Genomic DNA, 19,489 nt, shown 5'->3' with positions numbered 1-19,489 from the left:
TACCATGTAATACGCTTACGTCTATTTGGTTGTTAGGGTCACAGCGCTGGCGGGTGGAGCTATATTTCTACTCATTATGTAAGCAAGTAAAAGTAAGATATCAGAATATGAGCAAATTGACTGTAAGCTGCAATGGACATGACTTTGGTCGGATCAACGTAAATGCATATTGAGATCAGGAGCAGCTTGTAAGCAAATATTTCTTAGGGATTGTACTAGTTTATGTCGTAAGGCTTATCCTCGGAACAAAGGTAACGCAGGATTCTACTTGACCAACTTTAAACCCGTGTACTTTGTGATTTCGAAAGATCGCCGCAGCAATTTGAGCCTAACACAAATTTGTTAAGGCGACTCTAAACTATTCCAAACACTTCGTCAAATTTGACGGAGGTGTGTCTACTGAGCTGTTTCTACCACACTCTGGCGAAAGTTTAGAATAAAGTGACTAGATGATTGCACACTTGCTTTCCCACACACAGCTTTGGCAATTTTCAGCCGATAGGAAGTGTAACCTCACTGCTTCTGAGCTTATTGAACAGCATCCAGTCAATTTAGTGGACTTTTTGCAATCCACGCTGGACTAGAAGCATCTCGTTGCCTCCCAAATTTTGAGTGTTGACCACCGCTTGCCAAGCTCACAGGAGGTTCTCTATCTAATGAAATTAGTAGGTTAAGGGTACGGTCTCTAGGTAGTTCAGCGACATTGCAGTTTCCGCTGTCACCCGGCACTCAAATCGAAATTCTTTGAAGAACAAAATAACTTGATGCTACTGATGCAGAGGTCATACACACCTTGACTAGTTTTGAGCGCCCCATCAGGTTTTCATGTTTTGTATGCTTTTCAAAAATTTCACAAAGAACGAATGGCGACACACATCAGCTGTAGTATGATAACGAATTTTTTACGAGTCTAGTGAATTCGTAAAAGGAATATTTATAACCCCTCCATCCAGCACTTCCTGCTTGACTGTCCCGCGTTTGGGAGGTCAAGACTTAGACACTTGGGGGCGCATACCTTTGGACATCCCACCGAACTGGCGGGTGTTGAAGTTAAGCGTCTGTGTAATTATGTATTGGCTACAAAGCGCTTCGCCAATCTGTAAGTCCGAACACGGGAGTTCTAACCTAACCTAACCTAACCCCTCCATCGTATTGATGACTAATTCGCCGAAAGAGCCCGATTTCCATCCACCAACATCCATTTTTCCTCTGAAACTAATAACATCGCTAGCAGTTAAAGATTTTTAGGGGTCGGTTCATCGCTTGCAATACAGAATACTGCTTTTACACAAACGGTCTGAGCAAAATGTTATGAAAACTTTGTTCAAAACTAGCTAAGGATTGCCAGACGTCCCTATCTGAGAAGCTTCTTGCAATGCATCGTATTTTTCTGTACCAATAGGTCTTATGACTGGTCTTAATTGGACTGGACTGTTTTGGTACCCATATGGTAGGGTTTTTGGTTTTTTTCTTTAGTAGGAGGAAGCAACGAAAGCCGTACTGCAGAATTTTAAACCGGTAAACCTAACCTACTCCCAACTCATATCTCTCCCACGAATCGGATGAAGTATTACTTCATGGGAGACAGAAAGACTTTAAGTCTCATCTATCATACGGACAGACTCTTGCCTAATATACTGTCCTTTGGTTGAGGTTTGCCACCGTTGCTGCCACATTGTGATGCTTTTGGTTCTCCCTTCTTTTTTACGCTCTGATAGCTGGTCCAATCGCGCGAATTCGTCTCACTGAATGTCAATTGGCGACATACTAGCTAGAACTTCAGCAGCGTCGCTTAATATCGTTCGGAAAGCACTTGTTACTCGGATAGCAGTGAGCCTATGCACTATGTAGTAGGGTTTATCCAATCAGAACTGCTAAGAAGTTTTGAACTGTACTTCTTTTACTATGCGACTGGCCTGCTTTGCTTTCTATGAGAGCTTCAATGAAGTTTTTGAAGAGCTCAAGACATTTCAACTACTTAAAGTGCTTTTCCGCCTTCGGACTTAAGGCATTAAAAAGAAGAAGATCGAGCTTAACACAACGCAGCTTAAGCAATATAAGAATGAAAGTGTTAAGTTCGTCCGCTCTTATTTCTTTTAACAGGGGACCATCAGATATTCAGCGTAAGAATGTTTCGTTCAACTTATGGTCTGGTATGGAACGACTTGGCGCATTTTACATCGAGATCTTAAATTGAAAGCGTACAAAATATAGCTTGTGCAAGAACTGAAGCCGCTCAACTTTCCCAAGCGACATCGCTTCGCTCCATGGGCTCTTGAAAAGTTCCAAGAAAATCCAACGTTTTCGAGCCAAATTTTATTCAGCGGTGAGGCCCATTTCTGGCTCAATGGGTATGTAAACAGGCAAAATTGCCTCATTTTAGACTAAAGCAACGTGAAAAGATTCAGAAGCTGTCATTTCATCCAGAAAAAAAAACGGTTTGGTGTGGTTTGTGCGCCGGTGGAATCATCGGTGCATATTTCTTCAAAAATTATGCCGGTGTGAACGTAACCGTCAATGGCGATCGTTATCGCGCGATGATAACCGACTATTTGATGCCTGAAATTGAAGCTCGTGATCTCGGTGACATTTGGTTTCCACAAGAAGGCGCCACTTCCCACACATCTCATCAATTAATGGATATATTGAGAGAACACTTCGGTGTAATAATAATTTCGCGTTTTGCATCAGTCGATTTTCCACCAAGATCGTGTGATATCACACCATTAGACTCTTTCCTGTGGGAATATGTAAAGTCTGAAGTCTATGCGGACACTCCCGCTTCGATTCAGACCTTGGAGCAAAGCATCACGCGTCTCATTTGCCTGTTACCAGTCGAAATGCTAAAACGAGTCATCGAAAATTAGACGCAACGGACGGAGGATCTGAAACGAAGCCGCGGCCAATAGTTAAAAGAGACAATCTCCAAAAAATAAATGACAAAGAATATTCTTTCGTCTGTCGGTCTGTCAATACGTGAAGTAGTTCCTCAGCTTTTGAGATATTGATCTGAAATTTTCCCCAGATCCTTTTTACCTCAAGAAGCTTCTCGTTTGTCGGAATCGCCGTTTTCGGACCACTATTGCATATAGTTATCATACAAACTGAATGATCAGAACTAAAGGATCCTACGGAAAACTTTTCCATTTAAAGAGATATCTTCAAGAAATTATCTAAGATAATGATGCAGTCGTCGAAGAAATCTACCAGATCGGACCCCAATAGCATATAGCTGCCATACAAACTGAACGAACGGATTCAAGAGCTTCTAAAGAATCCTTTGTATTTGTGAATGGTATTATAGCTTCGGTGCAACCGTATTAAGGTTTTTTCTCGTGTTTGTTTTCAGCATAGAAATACAAATATTCGTATGTATGTCCGTTGGGCATTTGCTGACCAAGTGCAAGCCTTAGAATGGGCTTTTAGCTCTTTTCTTAAAATAAAATCGATTTTATGTTACATTTAGCTTTTATCTGAGCAATTCTTTTATTTGCCACAACATTTCTTTCCGCAAACATTCGATGCACTCGCACAGATCGCCAGTAAAATTGGGTGTGCCCAACACAAAAACAGCAACAAATAATAGTTAAAGACCCAACCTACCACAGACACTGCAGTGGCACAGCTTCTCAGCAACGCAAAGAAACAAAAACACCTACAAACACACTATATATGGAAGAGCCTGAGCTTAACTACACACACATATACATATGTGTGGCTGTGTTTGTATATGTATAGTATGTATGTGCCTGCGTGTGCATAGAGCGAAATATTTGACTATGAAATTTGCAATAAAAATATTTTATGAGCAAATGCGCAACAAAAACAAAATAAAATTATGATTAAGATTAAACAAACGCGATAATATGTATATTTGAATGGTCATTAAGTCTATATAAACAATGCAATGCACCGCGGGCTAAGTTCGTTGCATGCCACAAACAAACAAAAATTGCAATAAAAGGCACAACAACAACGAAGTCAACTACAAATGCATGCATACGAAGATATTTGTGTGTGTGTGTGTGTGTGTGTGTGTGTGTGTGCTTGTGTGGTCAGTGGTGGCTACAAATCTTCGCAGCCTCACCGACTAACTCACTGACTGACTAACTGAAGTGTCGCACAACAGCAGCGCCAAGCGGGCAGGCGTGCAGGCAGCAGAGCTGGTTTGCACTGAGAAAATAGTTCGATGGGAAATCGAAAGAAATTTGCGCAAAAAGCGATTGAGTTGGGGGAAAGCGAGTACGAGTATTGAGTGACCAGACTGCTGTGACAGTTTATAAATTTCTTTGGAAAATGGAAAATCCATTGATGGAAATTGAAGCGGAGTTTAGCAGTGAGAAACGTTAAAAAAATTAATTTCGGCCGCATCGTAGCTATACTTGTAATACCCTTCACAGCAGCGTTTCATGTAGCATACTGGATTTTGGTTGATCAGTTTGTATGACAGCTATATGTTATAGTAGCCCGATCTGAACAATTTCTTCGGAGAATATATTGTTGACTTAGTTGGTAATGAGGATATCTCAAATAAAAAAGTTTGTATGACATTTTGATGATCGGTTTATATGCAGCTATAGCTTATAGTGGTCCGATCTGAACAATTTCTTCGGAGAATATATTGCTGCTTAGTTAGTAATTCATGCGAAATTTTGTCAGGATATCTCAACAAATAAAAAAATTTTCCATACAACTACAGAATTTTGATTGATCAGTTTGTATGAGCTTATGTTATAGTAATTCTGAACAATTTCTTCGAAAAATATATTTTGTTATTTGGATACGAAATTTGTAAGGATATTCAAAAATAAAAAGTTTTGCATAAAGGACATGATTTTTAGATCGGTTTTTTGCATGTATCTTATAATCTGATCTGAACAATTTCTTCGGAGAATATATTCCTGCTTGGTTAGTAATTCATCAGGATATCTCAACAAATAAAAAAATTTCAACTACAGAATTTTTCTGACCAGTTTGTATGGCAGCTATATGTTATAGTTGTTTGATCTGAACAATTTCTTCACAGAGTATATCGTTGACCCAGTTGGTAATTCACGCGAAATTTCATGAGGATATCTCAACAAATAAAAAAGTTTCACATATAAGAACATAATTTTGATTGATCGGTTTGTATGACAGCTATATATTATAGTGGTCCGATCTGAACGATTTCTTCGGAGAATATATCATTGCCTGGGATGGTAGTTCCTACAAAATTTTGTGAGGATATCTCAACAAATAAAAAAGTTTTATATATAAAGACAATATTTTGATCGTTCGGTTTGTATGGCAGCTGTACTTTAAAGTGATCTGATCTGACTAATTTGTTTTGAATTTACCTTTTCTGGATATAAAAATTTATTTGCCTACCTTTCCTTTCAAATGGTCACTCTTATGAAGTCAAAATCAAAATCAAACGAAACGGTTATCGGGTCTTTAAACAGACTTCCCATCCATACAAACACCCGTGTGTTTGTATATGTACAAATATGTGTGCTATAAGTACATTATAAGTGCACGAGAATAACCGCTGAACTGGATTTGCACTTTTACGCCATAATGTGGCACAAAGTGATCTGCTATTATGGCACCTCTGCCTGCCTGGAGTCCATCACACAGTGACCAGCAGTTTATGCGCCTTTATTTCCCTATGCTTGCGTCTGGGTTCCAATGCCGCGGCATATGCCCTAGAACTGCCAATACAATGTAACGCCTTATTGGCATCATTGTTGGCATCGATAACCCAGTAAACATTTACCATTGGACTTTTACTTTCATTTGAAGTCAGAGAGAAGTCAGAGTCATAAGCTAGTTCTTGGTTGGAATGAAGTCTTTAGTTTTGGTAAGTACTCAATGTTGATATTAACATGCCTACCAAATATGGTTATAAAAATAATAAAAAAACCAAAAAAAACATATTAATTTTTCCACAACCGGAAAGGGCGCGAATTTTTATACGGCTAAGATCCGTGAGCTCGGCAGTTTGGCGAACCTTTCTTTTTGTGTAGTAAGATAATTCTATCAGAAGATTTTAGAACAGATCTAATCAATTCAGCTTACTGGCCTTGAGCTCGCTGACAGTGCGCTCAACACTATTGAAGGAGTGTCCGAGATCTTCCAGCAGGCAACAGGAATACGCCACGCCAAGCTACTACTGGGAGGTTACATCCTGGAAAGGTTTAGTGATATGATCAATCTCCCCTGAGACAAATTCGGTCTTGTCGCGCTTCATACAGAGCTCTGCAGGCTAATAAGCACTTGTCCAACTGGCATAGCCTCTTGTGAAAACTGCCGATTTTGCGACGTGGAACAAGAAACTCCAGATGATCTAATTCTAGATTGGCCAGAATTTGTAGAAGCGGGCTGAAGGCTCTTGGATCCATCTATTCAGAGTGCTGGACCTTTGTGACCATATGTGATATAGGAGAGGGCAAAACAGACCATAGCTCGCATTGCAAAACCTCAATTATATTCTGTCTTCTATCCGAGATATTTGTCAATAATATCAGACTTCTTTTTTATATGATTTGCTTAAGTGCTTGCGGTTGGGAGATCCTTTTAGACCAGAGTGCAAAATAAGAGGTCCTCTGCATTACTTGCCATTAGCAAGCTCCTAATCGCCGCTTTTGGGATCTTAGGAAGATCGTGAAGCTAAATACATTGTATGATTTTCAAGCTGTATGGAACAAGGTGAGGTGGAGTCTTCTAGTCTCTTCCTCCTCTACTGCCTGGTTTTTGCCAAACTGCGGTTGAAAGAGCTCGGTGGACATACTTTCAGTTTTTTAGGAAAAAAATTTCGTCGTTTTGTGAACAAGATCATTTTTAAAAGTATCACAAAAAATCAGCGTTCAAAGCTGATCAGGAAGAATCTTTAGTCTTTGAATCAACCCTAGCACTTATTCGAACGTAGTCCATTTTGTACCATTAAACTCGTCACCATCTCGATCACTACCATATTACTCATTGCTCACTGGGTGCTACTTCAAAATTGCCCTAGAAACCCATGTAGTGCTTCTACTTATTTATTAAAATCTCATTTCTCGGCAACGCACTGTCGGTTAAACGAAAAGTGCATCCAATCAACGCACAGCCATCGTACGCATCTATATGTGGCATGAAACTAATTTCACCGCTAGGAAAACCCTAATAATTTCACTATCTGCAAAGTACACTGCGGCGTTTATCAATAAAATATACAGGATTACGCGATTTTAACCAATTTTTTTTTTTGATTTAAATTTCATTCGTTTTTTTATAGCAATTCTCAAACAGTTTTATAAGAAATAACTCATTATTCTCTCTTCCATGGACCTTGCGTTAATTTCATTCATTTTTACGAATAATTGTGTATAATTCTCAACGAGTTTATACATAAGAAGCAACTCATCAAAGGAAACTCGGTGTCAATCTCAGTTCTACTTTAATTGCCAATAATTCTCACGTTGAGTTTTTGTGGACCTATGAACCTTTTAGGCGTATGACTTATTTGGTTATGATAGAGTTAGTAGATCTCGCCGAATTTATCTTTACATACCTATAATACTGACTATAATAAATACGAATAGAGATATGTAGGTTAAGTTTCCCGACAGAGTTTTTGGCATACCCCCAGTTGTTTTAGCAAAGAAGGATACGGCCTTATGGAGTTCAAGAATTGTTTGATCGAAAAAAGTTATTGAAAAACGGATGCTCAACTTATTAGTTAAGCGCGCTCATCTTCTCTCAACTTTCAGAATGACTCACAAAGAACATTTTTCCAGCATAACATGAATCCTTTGATAAGGCATTAAAGATTCACTATCCAACGCAACTCTCCATTTTCAAGCGCAAGCGCTAACTTGTGACCCATCATTCGTTACATTCAGTACAATTTAAGCGCGTTGTGTTACACTATGCGGTGGCGCTCGGCAGTACACGAAGAATGTTGAAGAAGCCTAGAAACGCATAGAGAGAAACGCCGCCAGCTGCCAATATACAATAAAATCCGGGCACTTTCTGCACACTTATTGCGCGCATCAACCTATAATTTGTTTTGTGTAACGCGTGCGCGTGCGCATGCGCAGACACAGCCGCAGATGCAAACGCACTGCCATTATGGGCAACACGCAGACGCAGCCACCAGGCGCAGTCGCAAATTATTGGCGCACAAAGTGCCAAAACAGCAGACGCAGCGCCAATGATTGTCGGCCACTGATTGTGCAGTTGGCGCGCCTGAAACCGTGGCACCAAGTGAGGGCGCGGAGACGCGCGCGGTTGTCTACCAACTAGAGCGAAGGTAGAAAGTGAAAAGGGTAGCGTGACCGGCACGGCGCAGTGGAGGTGGACGGACGGACATGGACGCGTTTTGTTTGTAAACACGCGTTATTAAGGCGCAATAAACATAAAAATTGTAGCGCGCTTTGTGTTGCGCGCGCGCGCGCCCACCTTTATTGTGGTGCAGCGCCTCATTGCTTCTACGCGCCGTAAGCGCGCGCGTCGTTGTGTGTATGCCGTTTCATTGTCCGAACGCCTAGAGTTACAACTAAATGTCGGTATGTATGTACTGTATGTGTGTTGCTGCATGGAGATCTGGTGTTATTATTATTGGGCTTATCGCTCACTCGCTCGCGGCGCGGCGTCTGTGTACACAATGGTAGGGCTCCGTGCAACCCTTTGCGCCGTGTGCGCGCATTGTTGGCGTTGTTATTGCTGTTGTAAACCGATAATTTTCACATCAGAGATTAGCTGCGCCACTTATCGCCAACCATATTGGCGCAGATGGACAACGTCAAATTACGCCAAAGCGGCATGGCAGCAAATAAGCGCAAAACAACTGCGAGTAATAATGGTGGCATGCGGCAAAGTGAAACGCGCTGAGTGGCCAGGGCGCGTAAACTCTTCAATGAATTTATACTGTGCCGTGTTAAAGACTGCGTTGGCTGCGCGGCCGCAATGTAACTACTTATATACATATGTATATGTATATGTATGAATGTAAATATATATATATATGTGTATGTTTGTAGTTATGTAGGCACGTTAATAAGTGTCCAAATAGTGAATGCGCTACAAGTACACGCACACACATACACTCGTGTTATACATTTGTCTGGCTGTCTCTGCTTATGTGGCTGGGTATGTGCGGGAGATGCTGCGATATCACAGGATCGCACAAGTGAAACTCGCTGCTTTATTTAAGTTGTTAAAAATATGTGAACAACTGGGCAACTGGTGCAGCAAATCGTGTTCGCCGGAGCTGGTTAAACTGGAAAGGGAAAATTCACGACCACTTCGTGTTGCAATTGGCCGCAATTTCAGGTGAAAACTTGTCAGCGCTTCAAATTAATGAAACTTACCTGATTTCGGCGCAAGTACATAAGATATGGATACAACAACAAAACTTCAGCGAACTTGCTAAATTATAAAAGTTTGGTATGTTTAATAAAAACTTTGAGTTTATTAGGGATGAAGATGCCTTTGACAAACACCAACAGCCATACAGAAGTACTTTACCTCATCAGTCCACTTTGAAAGGTATTAATAGGTGGAAGTAGACCAGTAGCTCCACAGATAATAATTAAATATTGTATGATTAGATAGTTAGTTACAAATATAAGACTACAACGAACTTTCTTCAATTGTGAAATGAGTAAGGAGACAACTCATTTCAACTTCAGACCCAGCGCCGCGCATTAAGGAAGCCTAACGTTGTACTTCGGTTAATGTAGGCTACATAAATCTTTTACGAATAGGTCACTCAGTTATCTATACTGCTTCTTTTTGCAATCGCCTTGCAAGCGTGGAGCGGGTTTTCGGTTGCCTTCGCCACAGGGATGCATAAACGACAGTTTTCCGTCGACCGAAAACCCATTTATTGCACTGGTCACTTTAGTCTGCAGAGACCAGTGAATACCGTAAAAAGTGATCTTTATTAAGCTTTATTTGAAACTTCTGAATGGTTCTGATCCTATACTTGTTGGCCGCCATCTTTCAAAATTTGATTAGTCATTTCGTTTCACATTATGCGCTACTAAACTACTTTTTCCTTTTACTTTAGGTTGTCGTATTGTAGTTTTGGCGGCAGAAAACATTCCTAAAATATTTTTGAAGAATGCTGCCGAAAAATCCGAGCCCGTTCCGGTTACGTAGACCCCAGTGTCGTGGGAACGGTCCGTGAACTGAACAAGCAGTGAGTTGAGTCAATTTATGTTAGTTATCTCCGTTTATCCGTCTTTACAATGCCTGATGTACTCGGACATTAGGGATCTGGGTGGTATGGCGATTAGCTGGACTGATGAATGTTAGATGTTGGCGGTATGATCTCCACTAGTCGGAATGCCGAAAGCTTAGGGTCGTCTGCGCGTGAATTGTTTAGGCGTCGAAGCCGTTCAACTAGGTGTTAGAGTTAACTTCTTGTGTGAGTGGTGAGTGCGTATGGGGTCCAACCCCTGGTCTCCAGAGCAGTATGAAAGCTCAACTGCTATTAGTTTCGGCTAAGAGGTCTGACCGGAGATTTAATTCTGGTAAGACAGGAAGCAGGAGCCCTTGAAGATCGCTCCAACCTGCTCATGCGGATTGGCCTCTCGGGCAGTATCGTGTTGGTTTTGGATAAAACCACAGCGCAGGAAAAACTGACAATTACTCAGTTGAATGTGAAGTTACATTGCAAGCGTGTGCCGAACACAAAGTACAGCAGAGGTTTTAGATGGGCCTCGAAACCTACCAAGGTGGTTAGTGTGTCCCTTTCACACAGCCAGAAATTGGTACAGGAAATGCCTGACATTTTCAGGGCGCTGATCAACTGTCTTCAGCAGTAACCCACGTTAAATACACGAGACGTTGTATGTTTTTAAGTCGGCTAATACGAAAACTAGAAACTCAGGTTTTGAAATATCACTCTGAAATTTTCCACACATCCTTGTTTTTCTAATAATCGGGGTTTTGTCCAGGACAGGAGTGCAATATCTGAAGAAATTGTTCAGATCGAATCCTTATAGAATACTATATGCCTCCATACAAACGGTCCGCTCAAAATTCTTGTCAGGAATCTTCTGTTTTTTTTTGTTTGACTTGAAGATTCGAAAGACCTAACCGAAACGGTTTAGTTTTCAAATTGCGTTAAACATAAAGCATAGTTTCTATAATAAATGCAACTGTGAAGGGTATCGCAGCTTCGGTGCGGGCGAATTTAAAGTTTTTACTTTTTAATTCAATTTTATGAAAAAGGTTAAAATATTCTAATTAATCTCAAATTTAGTCGACCTTGACAAACCTCTTTAACCTGCACCTGAGCTATAAAAGCGGAACTACATACCATCCGATATCATTTTTAATAAAGAACTTAAATACTAAGCCAGCTTCTTATAGTTTAAATAGAAATACCGACAATTTTGTATTTTTTATAGATATACATATGTACATGTATCTTTGTTGATGCTGATACATTAGATAAACACTGAAAAAATCGGCAACATTAATGGCTTCCATAAATAAAAGAACACTAAAGACATTTAGCAATTTAGAGCCATTACTCGCTGCAATTAATCAAATCGCTGAGATACAAAATTGAAAAATTTCATTTTATAGCTAAAGCATTTTAGATTATTTCGCCGAAGCAATTCAGTTGCTGACTTTTCGAAATCTATTTATTTTTTGGGTGAATTAAACAACAAACGATAATATTTCAGTTACAATTTAGAGCGCGTTAAAACGAGTTAATACATATAGACTAATAAGTGCACGAAAATGTTGTGAAACTTAGAAGAGGTGAGAAATTGAAATTAATACTCTTTATTATTAAAAGATGTCATAAATCAATACACCGGGTTCCAGACCACAAGTTCTTTCTGACTGACAAACGGATCAAGGTGAGATGGAATACCTTAGGGGCATGCAAGATCGTCAAAAACATGTGCAAGGGAGCGGAAGGCAAGCATGCAAGCTTTCTACTCATACGATCTCGAAAAGACTGCAGGCCGATTGTTAGACCAGTCACAGGTCACAACTTACTGGCATCAACTGAGAGTCGTATGGGCTTTACCAATGATAAAACATGTAGAAAGTGCAGAAAAGTAGGTAGGCTTGGGAGAGACGCTGGAGCAACTGCTTTGCTTATGTCCGCTCTTATCTAAAACTCGGCTTAGATATTTATGAGCTTCGCAGTACAAGCGAATAGATGAAGTATCAGAATTAGATATTAAATCTCTATTCAATTTCGGAAAAAGCGTTGACGTCCTGCACGACATAAACTTTAGCTCATATTGAACCTCTAACTGGCATTACAAAGGACCTGTGGGTCTATGTACGACATTAGGTTGCGGTGCAAACCTGAAATAATTTCTATGTATAGCTTGACAGCCAGCCAGTGCAACGTAACCTAACCTAATGAATTTATATTTTATAATCATCCGGGAGAGTTCATTCTTTTGCGCTCTCTACATATGAGTGAAATGTGCTCTGGTAAATAAAATGATAGTTCTTACGAGCATCACAAAGACGTGACGTAGCATCAACGCATAGAATTGTCAAATTGTCACAGTAAGTTTAAGCAAATCCTCCTTTTGGGCAATTAAGAACCTGGAGTTTCTCAAAACAGGGTGCAAGTAACTCCACAAGATTGGATTAAGGTCGCTGTGGAAAATATTAGGTTTCAAATATTACAATGTGGGTAGCAAACTAAAATATTTTTAAGAGGCTAACAATTCAATTAATTAAATGAAAAAAAAAACAGTTTGAAAGGTTGCCATACCTTTCAAAATGTCCAGCAAAATTAATTAGAAGGATGTCATTTCTTTCAAAATGTGTGGTGAAAAATTTAAATAAAAAAGAGTAGCTTCATTATATGCATAAAACCAAAGCAGTTAGCGGGGCCTACAGTTAAAATAAAATCTTACATAGGGTTGCCAGCCATTCGATATTTCGTGTTCTGTATTGATATTGATATAATAATAAAAAATTATAATTATTTTACATTTATTATAACGCTAAATGAGTTAAAAATATATTTTAGATAGTACTTCTGAGAAGGGTTGCCAACTGTTTAAAATTTTAATTAAATATAAATAGACATACAAAACTTGTAGCAGTGAATTTAAGTAATGAGGAGCACTATGCTTCACTGTGAGCAGCAAACGGTAGAGCTTAACGGAGCTTACAACAAAATTTGCATAGGGTTGCCACCTATTCGAAATTTCCCAATCTATTAAATTGATACAATTGTAAAAAATTACAACTGTTATTTGTTCATTTTAATGCTAAACTGTTTTAAAACATTTTTGTCGAAGTTATTTTTGAAAAGAGTTGCCAGCTCTTTGAAACATTTCATTAAAACAACAAACTTATAACAACAAATTAAAAAAATAAGTGATATCTGCATTATGAGCAACAAGTTGTAGAGCTTTACGGAGCTTACAGTTAAAACAAAATGCTGAATAGGGTTGCCAACTAATAAAAAAAAAATTTATAATAAATTGATAAAAAAGTGAAGTATTAATATAAATAATTATAATCAAGTGGAAAAATTGGAAATTTGGAATTTTTTTTTAATAAATGTTGAAAAATTGTTATTTCAATATTGATAATAGTATGAATTTGAAAAACATATGAAATAACATCTTTCTAATAATTTTGAAGCAGATTGCCAATTAATAAAAATTTTATTTTATATTAATTTTATGAAGTATTTGTTTATATATATTATACTAAATTAGTTTATAAATATTTTTGTACAATAGATTTCTGCGCAGGGTTGTCAACTATTTCAAATTTTTTTAAAAATAAATTTTGAAAAATCGTTTTTTCAATATACTAGGTATTAAAAAAATTTTTTTTTGTTTTTTTTTTTTAATTTTGCTAGATAAAATTTGAAAAATATGTGACATAGTATCTCTATTACAGTTTTAAATAGAGTTGCCAACTAATAAAAATTTTATTTTATATTAAATTTATGAAAAAAAGTGAAATATTAGTATATGTGTATTTTACTAAATTGCTTTTTACATATTTTTATCTAATAAAATTCTGAGCAGAGCTGCCAAATATTTCATAACGAATAAAAATTTAATTTTATATTAAATTGATGAAAAACAAAAAAGTATTAGTATGTATATGGGTATTAAAGTAAATTGAGTGAAACATATTTTTGTGGAATAGATTTCTGAGCAGGGATGCCAACTATTTCAAAAATTTCCTTAAATAAATTTTAAAAGAATTGTTTTTTCATTATACTAGGTATAAAAAGAAGAATTTGAGAAATATCCCAATTATAATTTTGAAGAGGGTTGCCACATAATGAAAATTTTATTTTATATTAAATTGGTGGAAAAAAGTAATAATAATAATTTCTTTTCATTGAGTTATAAAATTCATAAGAAATAAAAAATTTTCCCAAAAATAGTCAAACTTTAACTGTTAATATCTTTTTAACGTTTGGGTTTACGAAAAAATCTTAAAACACCTTTATTGTAGAGCATTCAATTTCCAACAAAATCTTATATTGGAAGCGAGATATAAATTTTCTATCTGATAATAAGATAAAATAGAAAACTGTATGTAGGAGGACCTTCCCGTTACAATTAAAAACTCATATTTGGAGAGGCTTTCTTAGAGGTGTCTAGGAACCTATTTTTCCGAGTACCAAACGAAAAAAAAAAATTTTTTTTTGAATCACTCTAATATATATGTATATATTATATGAAAGTACCCTTAAAATATTTGTATAGCATATCGAATAAAATTGTGAAGAGCGTTGCCACCTATTTGATACTTCGTATTCTAAGAAATATAATTGTAATTGTAAAAAATATACATCTATTAAACTAAGTTGCTTCACTGCTATTTTTATGGAACATATTTCTGCGAAAGGTTGCCAGCTATTTAAACTTTTTTTTCTAAATTTGATTAATTTTTTTTCTATAAGTTTAAAAAAGGAATTTATGAAATATGTGAAATAAACAAATATCCTTATTTTAACTGCGTTCAGTTATATAATCCAACAAAAAAATTCAATTCTTTCCTGCTCCTTTTTATGAGTATAAATAATTTTCAATTTTTTTTTGTAACAAATACAAAAAAATTTTGATTAATAATAGTTTCCGCGTTTTTCATAAATCAACAAATTAATTTAACACACACCACAACGCAACGGGCAACGATTTAATAATTCGATTTTTTCAAGCAGCCAAAATTTACATTACTTTACTGCTACTTTAGCTATTAGACACGCTCATTTGGCGCCGCGCTAATAAATTCATGTTACTTAACCTTCTAGCACAATAAATTACTTAAACAATTCGAAAGCATTTACCTCTTGTAAGCTGATTATACAGCTTCTCTCGCCTCCTCGTTTCCTTTGTCGTCTCACTTTGTTTTGCCCGAAGCGCCAAGTAACGCCCGTTTTACTTCGACTCTTTAGTGGCTGAAATGAGTAAAGTTGTTGTTGTTTTTATTGTTGTCATTAACAATAACTAAGCATAAAAGTGTCGTTCAATTATAACAATAAATAAAGTTTACAATGCGAATGCAAAGGCAGGAAAACTGCGAACAAAAACGGTGTAAAATGCAGCATCATGTTTCCGCAAACAGCGAACAATTGCAAAGGCAGGCAATGGCAGTGCGCAAAAGAGCACGAAAAGGTGAAAAAATAAAAATAACTTTACACACATATATGTATATATAAATTATATAAAATTTACAGCTGAGCGCTGCAATGCCACGCGGAGAAACTGTAGTGTTCTACACCAATGTCATGAGAAATCTGAAATCTTCATCAGTGGCAACTCTGCTTAGTTTCTCCCAACCCTACTATTTGCCATAATGTGCTTAATTATTTTCTGAATACTTTGTTGTCATGTTGTTTTTGTTGTTAGTTGAAAACCCATTGTTTTTCGCTTGCGAATCTGCAACAAGTAATTTTCCTCCAACGACCTTGCCAACTCACATAACGTTACCGTATATATTTTGTCATAAATAAATGCCTCACTTTAGTGTCTACACATTTGCAGCATCTTGGCGGCGTCTCATAGAGATTCGTGTAAATAAACAGAACAACAATAGCAAACCGCAATAACACTTGTCAAATGCCATTGAACGGCAATGAAAAGTGGAGCATTCTCAACATAAGTAAGTAAGTATACAGAAGATTACGGCATCAAACTAGTTCGAAATGTATTAGTTTAAAACTAGTATTTTCTATGCTATTTAAATTATAATATAAAAAACACGTTTTTCTGTTTTCTGTTGACAATACTATACCGAAAACATTAAACTTGATACCGTATGTCGATTTCTGTTCTCTATCTGCTGGCATTTTGATAGCAAAATGATTAAACTTAATACCGAAAAACGGTACAAAATATTTTTTTTTGTTAATTTAACTGAAAAACTTTGAAAAATTTTAGTTTCCTGTTCCCTGTCGACATTTTGATACCGAAAATATTAAACTTGATACCGTATATCGGCAGAAAATATTTTTTTTTTCATTTATGTTAAAACGTTTGAAAAAATCTCATTCATTTTCTCTGTCTGTATGTATTTTGGTAGCAAAAATATTAAACTTTGTACCGAAAATCGGTACAAAATAATTTTTTTATTTAACTGAAAAGGTTAAAAAACTTTAGCTTCGTGTTCTCATCATCATATCAATACTGACAATATTAAAATTTTTACAGAAAATCGGTACAAAATATTTTTTGTAAAATAAGAAGGTTACGGCATATAACTAGTTCGATACGTAGAGTTTATAACTAGTATTGCTGCAGAGAAATCGAAGCAATCGGAAGGTTAATTATTTAGGAGAAATATCTGAATAGAAATATCGATCGCTCAGCGAAATATTATTAGGTTAAGTTAGTTATGTTAATCTGGTAGGCCAATGAGTAATGCATAGCCCAGTTGTGGTCCTTTGCGAACCCAGATGTAGTTCAGTTACTAAGTCCATGAGGAATAGTCATCCTTAGGATGCCTGTGCTTGACGCGAATTTTAACAGACTCTGTGACCTCACTATCGATACCTCCTCCATTGTATCATACCGTGGGGACCCCAGATGCTTACAGCGTAGTCTTGCCAATGCGGGACAAGTGCATAAGAGCTGATCCATTGTTTCTCTGGTGCCTTGCTCTAGACATTTTATGCAGACCTCTAGATCTGTCACGATCTGTCATTTGAGGGAGTGTGTGCCCACCAGACAGGTAGCTCGTTCCAAAGGGTTTTCATTTTCTTTAACATGCGGTTGTGCAGATCGTCGTATAGACAATGCATGGGTTTCTCAATGTTGCTCACGTTTTCGGGTGTTAACCGTACACCATTCTTGGCAATCTCGTCCACTACTTCATTGCCATCGATGCCTTTGTGGCCTGACACCCAGTGGAAATGAAGAGGCTTGCTTCTGGCAACACTTTCCACTGCTATCCTGCTTCCTAAGACACTTCCGGCCGATATGCGATGCGAGATTACTGCCTTCATTGCTGCTTGGCTGTCTATGTATGTGTCGACTCTGGAATTGTCTACAGGTGCACTAGAGGCCAGCTACGCGGCTTTCGTATCAGTAGAGACAAATTAGTATATGGAATAAATAAACCATAGAAACACTGAAAGTCGAAACAGTCCAAGTTTAGTACTCCAGTTTGTATGCATTTGAGCCAATTGTCGAAGCACTTTTGCCACTCTGATTGAGATATCTCCAAAACATGCGTTCTGAAAGTATCAAGAGTCTCTTCAGAGGTCGAAGAACGTTGACCTGTTAATTTATTTACATACGGGAATGAAAAGAAGAAAGGTTCAATAGCTTTGTCTTGTAGTGATCTATAACCTTGATTGATTCTCCATGTCATCGTGAAACACTGGTCCCTGATGCAGCTTCATCGCCAAAAATTTAATTCACCATACCATCGATAAATACTGGAGCTTGATGGACTTGACTTGATACTTGATGGAACTTCAGCGCCAAAATTTTAAAGAAGTAATTAAAATTTTTGGTCGAGTTGAATATTTGAAGTTACTGTAAACAACACAAATAGCGCTCGTATGTGAACATGTTCTGAGTATGTATGACGTCAGAAATGTCAAACTTTACGATAAAGTTGGGTTGGATTAAAAAATTAGGGTTGCCAAATCAAGTCTGGAGATAAAAGGCAACTACTATTACATCTATAGAGAACACACTAACTATATAGTTGTAATGCTAAATTTTACTGTGATTCTGTTTGAGGTCCATAACTGAACTATTTTGAGATAGTAAAAAGCTTCCATATTACGAAAAAAAAGATAGTGATTGGATCATTTGTCTCCTAGCAATCACTGAAGCAAATTCGAAGTGCTGTTTCGAGAAAAACTCGTCTAAAGACAAACTGATTTAGCCGACTGGACTGAGCGATTAGACGTTAGAAGGCTACAACTCAAAAACTGTTTGAGATATATTAATTTAAAATTTTAGTTGATTGTTTTTTTTTTTTTTTAATTTGTTGTACGCTTAATTAATTAAACTTTCTGAAAGAGCTAAGAGAAGTTTTAGTTGCCTTCTAAATATTTGTCGGATAATGACACTCTGTGAGTAAACCAGCGATATTTACTTGCCTATCATTTTCAAAGTCACACTGCGACTATTCTAAATCTGTATAGCGTACATATACAGATATATAAGTATATGTACACACATAATATATATTTTTTGTGGGTGGGTGAATATATTAGCAGTTGCTTGTGCACTTGCATTAGCGGCACTTAGTCACCACATTGTCATTTCTAATTTATAAAAACCGCATGCACTTTTATCCACTCTAAACCTATAAAGGCGAATGTATCCCTGTATATATTTATACTATACATACATACATATTAACATTTATTTGTTTATAGAATTATAAAAAATTGTTTGTAATATTTCGATTTGCGTTGCACCTTTGTTAGCAACTCGTTGGAATGCAAATAAAAATTTGTGTTTTCTGTGCCCTGTCGGCATTTTTGTAGCGAATATAGTGATAGAAAAATACCGAAATTCGGTACAAAATTTTTTTCTTTCATTTAAATTACACTCTTCTGAAAAACTTCGTTTTGCTGTACACCGCCGATATTTCTGTAGCGAAAATATTAAAAATGTACCGAAAAACGGTATACAAAATTTCTTGTTCAACATAAATTAAATTTAATAAAAAAATCGTTTATCTTCCGTTACCATACCGAATATTTTAAGATCGATACCGAAAATCGGTACAAAATCTTTTCTGTTTCATTAACGTTACACTTTAAAAACATCATTTTGCTGTTCTCAGCCTGCAGTTCTGTAGCGCAATTACTAAAATTGTACCGAAAAACGGTATACATTAATTTTTGCTTAATATAAATTAAATTTAAAAAAATTGTTATCGTCCATTTCTATACCGAAAAATTTAAAGTCGGTATCGAAAATCGGTACAAAATATTTTTTCTTTCATTTAAATTAAATTTATTGAAAAAAACTAGCTTTTCGGCTTGCTATTCCGAAAATATAAAAATTGATACCGATAATCGCTGGAA

The 19,489-nt window shown here is 36.8% G+C and overlaps 1 protein-coding gene across 2 annotated transcripts in view; it reads right to left on the bottom strand.

Annotated features, from left to right (window-relative positions):
* LOC126754458 (uncharacterized) overlaps positions 1-19,489 on the bottom strand; it is a 218,113-nt gene that overhangs the window by 149,665 nt on the left and 48,959 nt on the right. For both annotated transcript variants that reach the window (XM_050466427.1, XM_050466426.1), the window contains exon 2: positions 15,284-15,394. The gene's annotated coding sequence lies outside the window, so the exon portion shown is untranslated. The remainder of the gene's footprint in view (positions 1-15,283; positions 15,395-19,489) is intronic.

This window comes from Bactrocera neohumeralis, chromosome 4 (genome assembly GCF_024586455.1).
Source record: "Bactrocera neohumeralis isolate Rockhampton chromosome 4, APGP_CSIRO_Bneo_wtdbg2-racon-allhic-juicebox.fasta_v2, whole genome shotgun sequence".
In the NCBI taxonomy this organism is placed as follows: domain Eukaryota; kingdom Metazoa; phylum Arthropoda; class Insecta; order Diptera; family Tephritidae; genus Bactrocera; species Bactrocera neohumeralis.
The sequence above is the reverse complement of the archived record's forward strand: the minus strand, read 5'-3'. Positions and strand labels throughout refer to the sequence as shown.